Genomic DNA, 9,964 nt, shown 5'->3' on the forward strand with positions numbered 1-9,964 from the left:
AGATACCTCTCTCTCCTCCAATTCTTCACAGCATTTTGTACCTCTTCTGTGTGCTAACCTCACTCCCATCTTCCCATCTCCTCGTCCCCACCGCCACCATTAAAGGATAATCTTTTGGTAGATGCAGTTTCACATCTCTGTTTGTCACTTCATGTCTAACAGTGCCTCTCTTGTAGTACAAACTTAATACATATTTTGTTCCTTCAGCTGGGGGTGGTTAGCATCACAGGAAAACCAGCTATTTACTGCTCGTTGAATCCTTCACCTTTGGAAAGTATGTGGAGCCTCTCTTTGCTAACTTGCCGCTAAGCAGGCCCATCAAGTGTGATTTATCCTTGGTTAATGTCTGCACTCTACCCTTCACTCAAGAGGAGACTGGCTTTCTGAAAAGACCAGATGTAGTGAACTTGCTTGAGGCACCTCCCTTGAGGAAAGCATCTCAGATTCTTTAGCCAATAAGCCTTCTTCCACAATTTAAATATTAAACCCTGTTCACTCAGGGTTAATGGTTCAGATTCACATTTTCAGTTGCTCTCTTAGGAGATTTATTTTTTATTTTTTTAAATAATATTTTATTTTTTCATATTTTTACATATAAAGAAAATTTTTTACATTTGTGTTTTTTAATTTTTAGTTCCAAATTTTCTCTCTCCTCTCCTCACCTCCTCCCTCACTGAGACAGTAAGCAATTTGATATAGGTTATACATGTTCAATCATGCAAAACATATTACCTTAGTAGTCATTGTTGCAAAAGAAGATATAGACTCTTGGAAGGTTTATAAAAGCCAATACATCACTATCAATAAAATTCTTTCTCCTTCAGCTCAAGCTCCCAGCCAGGAGAAAACCTGATACTTTCGGCTAAGATTTAAATATGATAATAGTCTCAGTTCCTCACAGAACAATATTGTCTACCAGGAATACATTTCCCAGGAGTGTGATGATACAACCAGTCTCTAAAGACTTCTCTCTGCCTGCAGAGATCAGTCCCCAAAAGCCTGTTATATCTGAATGAATGATTGAGTCCAGCCACTTCTAACCCCAACACAGACAGCAAGTGCTCCACTGAGATAATAGAAGTACTTTATAAATCATTATTATTTTTTATAAATATTATTTTCATTATTATTAGTCTGCACTCACCAAGCCTCCAGTCTAATGATGACTTCATTCCTCTAGTCTTCTATAGCTGTCCTGCTGAGCTATATAGGAGTGTGCTGGTAAACGTTGAACGATCTGGCTCTAGGAGAAGGAAAAGGGGGCAATGTACATACACACATACTTAAGTTTAATTTGCATCATTAACACTTTCTCAGGTCTAGACGATCAAAGAAACAATCAATCAAGCCCAGATTTGTGGTAATTGAGAATTTCTGAGATGTAAATACCCACACTAATTATTTAACAATGGGATCTCCAAGCCTCCAGCACACTTTTGACTCCTAGCAAGAGTAAGCACAGCTGAGGATTCGCACCCCTACCCGGTCTCCACCAACCTCATCGGTGTAAATATGAATTGTCATGGTAGGGCCTTCCTCCTCTACACTCCTACCTCTAAACTCTACATTCCCAAGGTGAGTCAAAGGTGGAATTCTGAAAAGAATAGGACTGTAACAGCACACTCTTTTTTTCATCCTCTTTCCTGCCCTCTTTACTTCTATTCCTATCTCTAATGGAGGAGGAAACACCTAAGCCCAGGAAATCTTTTTGATCTCCATTTTATCTCTGTCCTGTCTCCACTATGCCAGCTACCTGTCCTCTCCCCTGGTCACTGACAATAAGAAGACTCATTAGGCCTCAGTTTCGTTATTTGTAAAATAAGAGAGTTAGACTAGGTGACCAATCAGTTCTAGATCTGTGTGTGTACCTCTCCACACCTGTGGGCATCCCTGTGTGTCCAAGGAAAGAATCTTTTTCCTATCTTTTTATTTGCTATACTATTTGATTAAATGTCCTTTGTTCAAATTGATATGTTCTTTGGCTGGACAGGGAAATTAAATGCATTGGTGGTTGCTGGTAAGCTATGTTAGTGCTGACTCAGATTACCTGGTAGCTTTTTGGAGGTCCACATCCAAGATGGGTTCCAAGTGCTACATTTGGACTAAACCTGAAGGGAGTTAGGTCATGTTGTCTGCTTACCACCACCACCACTGTTTCTATACAAGAGAAATTAGTTTACGAGGAATATCGTGTGAGAAGATGGGGTAAGAAGGAAAGAAAAAGAGTCACAAAAGGACTAATGCAAGCCAAGGAAATGTGAGAGATGGAGAGTCCCACCACTACTGGAAAGGAATGATGTATCTGGCCCTCTGATAGAGCCACTTCATCCTCCTTCATGGGCTAGGTACCTTCAGTCTATTTGTCTGATGGATCAAAACAATGGAAGGCACCCATCCCCACAAAGTACAGTGCCCCTCTCTCCCCAATTCACTATGAGCTAGGAATGGTTCTGCTTAGCCCCAAGTGTCTGCTTCTAGATGCTGCCCCTCTTTCCTTTTCTCAGTTTCTGCTCTCCTCTACCATCTTGCCCTTTCTAAGGATCATCATCCCAAAAAAATAGGGTTATAAATTTCAACAAAATGCTCACAAGTCAAGTTCTAGTTTGTAATAGGGAAGCTTTATTAGGAAACAAAGATCAGGCAGAGGGTAAGACATCTTGCAATTCTGAGCAGAAGTGGAGGCCAAGGGGAATCCAGGGCACCCAAAGGAACCTGGCAGACAGGCAGACAGGGAACCCTCTGTGGAACCTATTCAGCCACCACAGGATACCATTCCCAGTGTTCTCAGTATTGTCTGCTGGTTCCGACCTCCAAATGGAATGCCTTTACCTCCTCCAGGGACTGCCCAGAAGTAGATCAGCAGGAAGTGAGTAGGGAATTTCTTGCGGAATTTAGTATCTTTCCTGGGACCCTGGAAAAGGAGAGAAGGTAAATGGTTATGGGAGAGGAGGAGATCTTGTGTTCTTCTAGGCCCCAGCAAGAGGCTATGGGGCAGTGGGAGGACAGGGGACTTCAGAAGAGGGAAGGCAGCATACCAGGGAAAGTTTGGAAAGGGCAAAGAGGCTCACAGGACACAAAAAGGTTCATAAGAAGCAAGAAAGTTCAATAGGAGATCTAGTATTTAGTACAGAAAGAAGCTTAGAGATAATTTAATCTACCAATTTACAAGATGAGAAAACTGAGGCTGAGAAAGATGGATTCACTTATCCAAGTACAGAGATGGCAGAGTGACTGGCCAGGAGAGTTTCAGAGGTAGGGTGCATGGTGTTTAGGCAATGGGGACCACTCCACTCTAGATCTCTCAATTCTAGATAACTATTCTTACCTTGTGAATTATCACAGCCAGTCTAGGATTGGAAAATGGAAGAGCCAGATTGGGAGGACTTGACACCTCCAGAGGTCTCTGCTTCCACTGCCACTCTCACCACTGTATCCACCACCACTTCCACCGCCACTGCCACCTTTTCCTCCACTGTCACTCTTGCTGCCATATCCCCCTCCACTTCCACTTCCTCCACCATACCCACTGCCACTGTCACCACCATATCTGCCTCCACTTCCACTACCTCCACCATATCCTCCTCCACTTCCTCCTCCATACCTGCTGCCACCTCTGCCTCCACTTCTGTCTCTACCTCTGCTTCTCTTCCCTCCATATCCTGAACCACTATAAAGAAAAAGAAAAAATGTTGGTGAGTTTATGAGCAAGGCTTTCCTGTAGGAGAGAGCTAGACCTATGCATGACATAGTGCATGAGCCTCAGTGACTCTCCCAACTTACAAGTTTCTTGGATTTAGCTTCATAGGAACCAAGGCTGAAGCCTAGTCAATGGTCAATTCTTCCCATATGAATGGAAAGGAGTCATAAACTGGGACCAGTTAGATGAGTATCTTCTCAGATGAAGAGGAGTCACATTAGGATCTCTTTAAGTTCTCTCTTCTAATGCTAAAGGCCATGAAATGTTTCAAACTATGTGTTCTCCCCTCCCAGGCTTATGTCCCCTCCTCCCCAGGGATCCCATCTGACCAGGGACAGACTTGTCCAGGGGACAATGAGCCTTGAAGGACAGGAGCAAACCCCCGACATTCCACTCTTTTCAGCCACCTGGCATCCTAAGGATCTTCCTATCCTAGGGATGATAAGGGAGGGGACAGTAAAGAAATGGAATTAGTTCTGAGCTACGTACACATCATGCTGTCCTTCCTCCAGCAGGTCACGGTAGGTCGCAATTTCCTGCTGTAGTCGCACCTTGACATCCAGGAGGTTGCAGTACTCCTGATTCTGACATTCTATTTCTGCTCGGACTTCACTCAGCTGGGCTTCCAATTCACTGATCTGGGCCTGGATCTGAGCCAGTTGGCTACAGTACTGCCCCTTCAGCTCCTCCAGGGTCTTCTCCAGGGCACTTTTCTAGAAAGTGGAAAGGGAGCCCTGAACACGAGTGGGAGGGTAGGTGGGAGGGTGGAGGGATCAGCGGGAGCTCAGGTCAGTGTCCATTGGGATCTCAGGACAAGAAACTAAGAGCTGAAGATACCATTTGTGGCTGGTTTGAGGAAGAACATGCTTAGCCACCTCCTCTGATATCTAGGGATTGCTTATCCCTCCTTCCCAAGTTCCCCCCGGGGACTGGGGTCCAAATCACCTACCATGCTGAGTTGGGGATTGTAACTCTATCTCCAGGCTCTGGAAGTTGTGTCAGGTTTCGGTCACTTCCCTGTTGCTGGTCTCTATCTGTTGGCTGCTAGTTGTCACTTCTTGGCTTATTTGAGTCATCTGTAAAACCCAAAGTTTAATGGAGACTAGACTTGCCAGTCACTGACTTCTGGCCCAGGATTGTGGCAAGGGCTTGAGTGCCCACCAGACTTGGAAGCACTGAAGGGAAAGAGGGAGGGAGGATCTCTTCTGAACTCTGAGTTACCTGATTAAAATATTTGAAATGCTATAGGGAGGATGCATTTTATAGCAGGGGAAGAAAGAGATAGCCATCCTTGGAGTCAAGAAGATCTGGGTATGAGTCTTTCCTCTGACACATATGCCTGACTGCATGACCCTAAGCAAGTCCCTTAGCATCTTAGTATCCCAGGAAAATCTTAAGGTTATAATAACAATAACAATAATTTGTATGAGATGTCCTAAAAGTCTTAGTGCAGTTTTAAACTAATAAAGCTTAAGAATGCACTAAGGCTTTTGGGAAACCCTATAGAGCATTTATTTTCCAAAGCACTTTATATACACTTATGTCCTTTGATCCTAAAATAACCCTGTGAGCTAAGTGGCACAGTTATTATTATCCCCATTTTACAAACTGAGGCTGAGAGAAGTTAAATGATTCAGTATCAAGTGTTAATTAAGATAATAAGTACCAGAAGCAAGATACAAACTCAGGTTTTTCTGATTCCAAGCCATGTTTGCTCTTTATAAGTTGCTGACTGTAATTTACAAAGCTGCTGCCTATCTTCTTGGTGGAGTTTCCATACAGGGGAATCTTTACACCACTGAAATCAGAGATTGGAAACTCCCCACCAAATAGCCCCTGGAGTATGGCCTAAATGTGTGTGGAAGGGGTAGACCTTAGTTTCCCTGGGGCCCAGGAGTCCTGCCCGGCTCCAGTCTCAATGAATGCCCAAGCACAATCCTACCAAGCCTTCTCAGCCTAGGCTTGGCATTCTCCCATTATGGATCATTCACCTGGGTCTTGAACCAATCCTCAATATCCTTGCGGTTCTTAGAAGCAATCGGCTCATAATCTTCACACGAATTATTCAGGACCTGGGTCAGATCCACACTAGGGGTGGCATTCAGCTCCACACTGACATCGCCACTGTTCTGCCCAGTTAATCCACTCATCTCCTGCCAGGAAAGAAGAAAGGTCAGAAGGCAGATTGGGTAGTTTGAAAAGGACATAGAGGCACAAATCCCCTTTCTTGTTCCTTTAATTCTTCCCATTTCTGAGCCCTACAAACAGGGAAGACCATAGAACTGGAAAGCCAATGTTCAGCCATGCTAGCTAGGGCAGATCTCAGAAGGCTGGGCTGAGGGGTCACCTTCTCCATGCATCTTATCTGAAAGCTCTACAGGGAGGAGGGAGGATGGAGAGGGGAGAAAGATACTGAAATTCCCTGGTCCTGGGACTGTTGAGCCCTTCCTAGGTCATCCTTCATGTACTCCTCTTCTTTCCCCTTCCCAGTAAATTCTGTTAACTCATCCCATCATATTGCTGTGAGCCAGAGAGCCTACTTCATCGTGGTTTTTCCTGAGGAATTGCATCTCATCCTGCAGAGTCTCATATTGCATCTCAAGGTCAGCCTTTTGCAAAGTCAGATCATCTAGTACAGAGCACAGTCCATTGCAATCTGTTTCCACTCCTTGTCTTAGGTTCATCTCCATCTCATATCTACAGCACAGGTGGGGAAGATGGCCAGAACAAGTCTTGGGTAGGTTAGTCAGGTAAGAAGGACAGAGACCTCCACCCCAAAGATCCCAATCGAAGATACCATCGAAAGAGGAGACTACCTCTTCCTGATGGCCTTTGCCTTCCAGAATCATCTTTGCTTTTTAACCTTTAAAGAAAAGCCCAGAAGGAAAAAACAAAAGAATCATGGTGGGAGGCACACACACAAAAGAGAGGGAGGAGGAGGAACAGGAAAAGGAGGACTTGGAGCTAGCACTTATATAGTCCTTTAAGTTTTGCAAAGCACTTTACATGTTATCTCATTTGATCCTCACAATACGCCTAGGAAGTAGGTGCCATTATTATCCCCATTTTATACATGAGAAAACTAAGGCTAAAGTCAGTTAAACGACTTGTCACACAGCTAGTAAGATAGGATTTGAACTCAGGTCTTTCATTCCAAATCCAACACTTTATCTACTACCCCATTTAATTCCCCAATTGCAGAGAGAGGTGAACAAAAGTCTCTCACTTCATCCTGAAGTCATCAAGTGTCATGCAGATGCTGTCGACATCCAGGACAGTTTTGTTACTGTCTAATATCTCATTGAGAATCTGAGAAAGAAAGGGGAAAATGTTAAGGGTCCTCCTCTTCTTCCTTCCCACGTTATATCCCATTGCTGGGAGGAAAATGGGACCCTAGTAGAACCATAGACCAGTAATGAAGAGAGTCCAATAGCCCAGGTTCTTTCTACTTCCTTCACAGAAAAAATTCAGAGTAATCAATATCATTAACCTCCTGGGTTTTGCCCCAGGAGCCCTCCTATCAGCACCTGCTCCAGTGTTGCCCCTCAACATTAAGAGAGCCAATACATCTGCTAACCGAACAAAGAAATCCCTTTAAGAGCCAAAGAGGGTTGTAGGAGGGAGACTGGGATGAAGTGTCCCTTGCCAGGAGGTTGTAAACAAGAATGGGACAGCAAGACAGAAATGTACATGGGATGCTTTCATACCCAGCATCTAAGTTATAGGCCCCAAGTCTGCTTTGGAGTACAGCTCCTTCTTGGATCACACCTATAAATCCACCAAATTCCTCAGACTGGGCTTCTATGTTCTGTTACATGGAATGGGGTTGGGGTGGGATGGGATGGAAGAATAGACTCTGGTTTGTTTCTGATAAAATTCAAGTTTTCTGACAGATGAGCTTCCTGCCAAAGGTGAACATATGGTCATTGTCTAAGCCATGGAGTCCAATCTCCCACCCTTCTCCTATGTGGGCCAGATATGGAGGAGATAATAGAGCCACACATGGCGCTCAGCGTAGCTCTAGACCTGGAAAGGACTTGAACATCTAATGATCCAGTCCCATTGTCTTATATATAAAGAAGCTGAAGGTCAAGCACACATGACACTTCCCTTCCCGTTTCTGCACTTTGCATTTACTTTTTTTTTCTCATACTTGGAATGTGTTCCCTAACCTCTACCTCTTTTGTTCCTTCAGAACTTCATTCAAGTATTATCTTCAATACAAAGCTTTTCCTGCTGTTGTGAGCTACTGTGCTAGTCCCCTTCACCCCCAAAATTTCCCTTTTAATTTTGTAATATATTTTGAGTGAATTTATATACATCTCCTCCAATAGAATGGAAACTCCTTGAGGGTGAGAGACAGTTTTCTTCTTGTCTTTGTATCTCTAGTACCTAACAGAGTATGACACATAGTAGATGCTGAGTAAATGCTTGTTAATTGATTAATTAGTAAGCAACAGACATTCTCTATGAAGGCCCTTGCAAAATTCCACCTTTTCTCTCTACTTTCTAGAAGGATAATGCTCACTCAGTCCTTTCTCCTTCTAGTGACCAGCTTCCCAGAGAACCACTATGGCAGCTACCCATTTGGACCTTCAACTATGCAGTTATTAGTTTCTTTCTTGGCTCAAAGTGAGACATGTGAATACAGAGAGGGAGAGGAGACATCCCCTCCCACTTACCTGGTCCTTGAGGTCATTGATGGTGTTATAGTAGTGACAACAGTTCTTTTTGACTGATCAAGGACCATGGGTGTCATACCAATTCTGAATCTTTCCCTCCAGGTCACCATTGCTTTCCTCCAGGGAATGCACCTTGTCCAGGTAGGAAGCCAGTCTGTCATTGAGATTTTGCTTAGTAACCTTCTCTCCACCATTCAAGAGGCCATCACCTCCTCCACTGCCACCATAGCTCCCAATGCCTCCTCCAAAGCTCCCCATGCCACTACTCCCCATACCACCTCCAAAACTCCCCATGCCACCAAAGCCCCCATAAGAGCCACTGCTAAAGCCCCCAGAACCACCACTACAGCCCTTGGAAATGCCTTAGCCACTACTTGAGTAACTTCCATAGCTGGAACCCCCCATACCACCACCACCATAGACACCCCCAAAACTGGAGCTGTTTTCACTCAGCCTGCCACAGGCTGCTGCCACCTCCACCATAACTGCTGCCTGAAGAAAATCTTCCTCCTCCTCCCAACCCAAAGGATCCATATCAGCTAAAAGAGGCCCGCATGCTCTAGCTTCCCCCTCCAGAACCTCTCAGGCTTCCTCTTCCCCCACTACTGCGGGTTCTAGAGTAGGATGAATTTTGTCTACAACTCATAATGCTGCCCCTAAGCTTGTCAAGTGCTCCTAGAACTGCTTCCAGAATGGAAGATACAAAGCTACAGTTCCCCTGGCTTCTTATACCACCAGCAGTGGGTGGCACCAGCAGGGTGTTTCCCCTTCCCAAGTAAGCCTCCCTGTCCCTGTCAAAAACACTCAAGTACAGCAAAAGAAGTTTGGGATCTAGGAGATGACCCCGAGCCCCAGGCAGAGCATCCTGTGTCAGCCCAGGCCCCTGGCTTAGCCTACTGTATACCATTGTGTGGGGTAAGCTGACAGATAGGCTGTCAGGGGCACCATAAATCAAATCTGCTGCCAAGGGAAAATGGGGGGATGGGGAGGGACAAAAGGAGAGGTAACCTAGATCTGGGCCTCCCCTTTACCCTGGTCCTGGAACACAGCGCACTTGAGATTCACGGTCTTGGCTAAAAATTCCTATGGTTGTAACACTGTCTCCCTGGGCTCAACACTTGGTTGCCATGCCAATCAACCTTTGAAACAGATACTTCCCCTCATCTTCCCATCTTTAGTTGTCCTCTATAGACTACACATTAAATGAAGCATGAAGAGAATTTTCATAGTACCTTATATGAAAGGAAGGAAGGAAGGAGGAAGGAAGGAAGGAAGGAAGGAAGGAAGGAAGGAAGGAAGGAAGGAAGGAAGGAAGGAAGGAAGGAAGGAAGGAAGGAAGGAAGGAAGGAAGGAAGGAAGGAAGGAAAGAAAGAAGGTCTTTGACCTCAGGAAGTTTTCAGTATGATGGGGAAAAACATAGTCTCTGCCCTCAGAGAATTCTGAAGTCTATTGAGGGTGACACAATGACAACCTTCAGGGAAGTTCCAGGGCAGTGAAGAAAACTCAGGTCCTTGCCTGGGGGGAGACAGTCTTTTTCCTCAGCTATTTCCCAATGTGATTATGGAATCATAGCTCCTGCCCTTGG

General features: G+C 44.8%; 1 pseudogene; it reads right to left on the reverse strand.

Moving 5' to 3' along the window:
• Nucleotides 1-1,443: 1,443 nt before the first annotated feature.
• Nucleotides 1,444-9,030, reverse strand: LOC140523064 (keratin, type I cytoskeletal 15-like; annotated as a pseudogene).
• Nucleotides 9,031-9,964: the final 934 nt, after the last annotated feature.

The sequence above is a fragment of the Notamacropus eugenii genome, chromosome 2 (assembly GCF_028372415.1).
Source record: "Notamacropus eugenii isolate mMacEug1 chromosome 2, mMacEug1.pri_v2, whole genome shotgun sequence".
Classification (NCBI taxonomy): Eukaryota; Metazoa; Chordata; class Mammalia; order Diprotodontia; family Macropodidae; genus Notamacropus; species Notamacropus eugenii.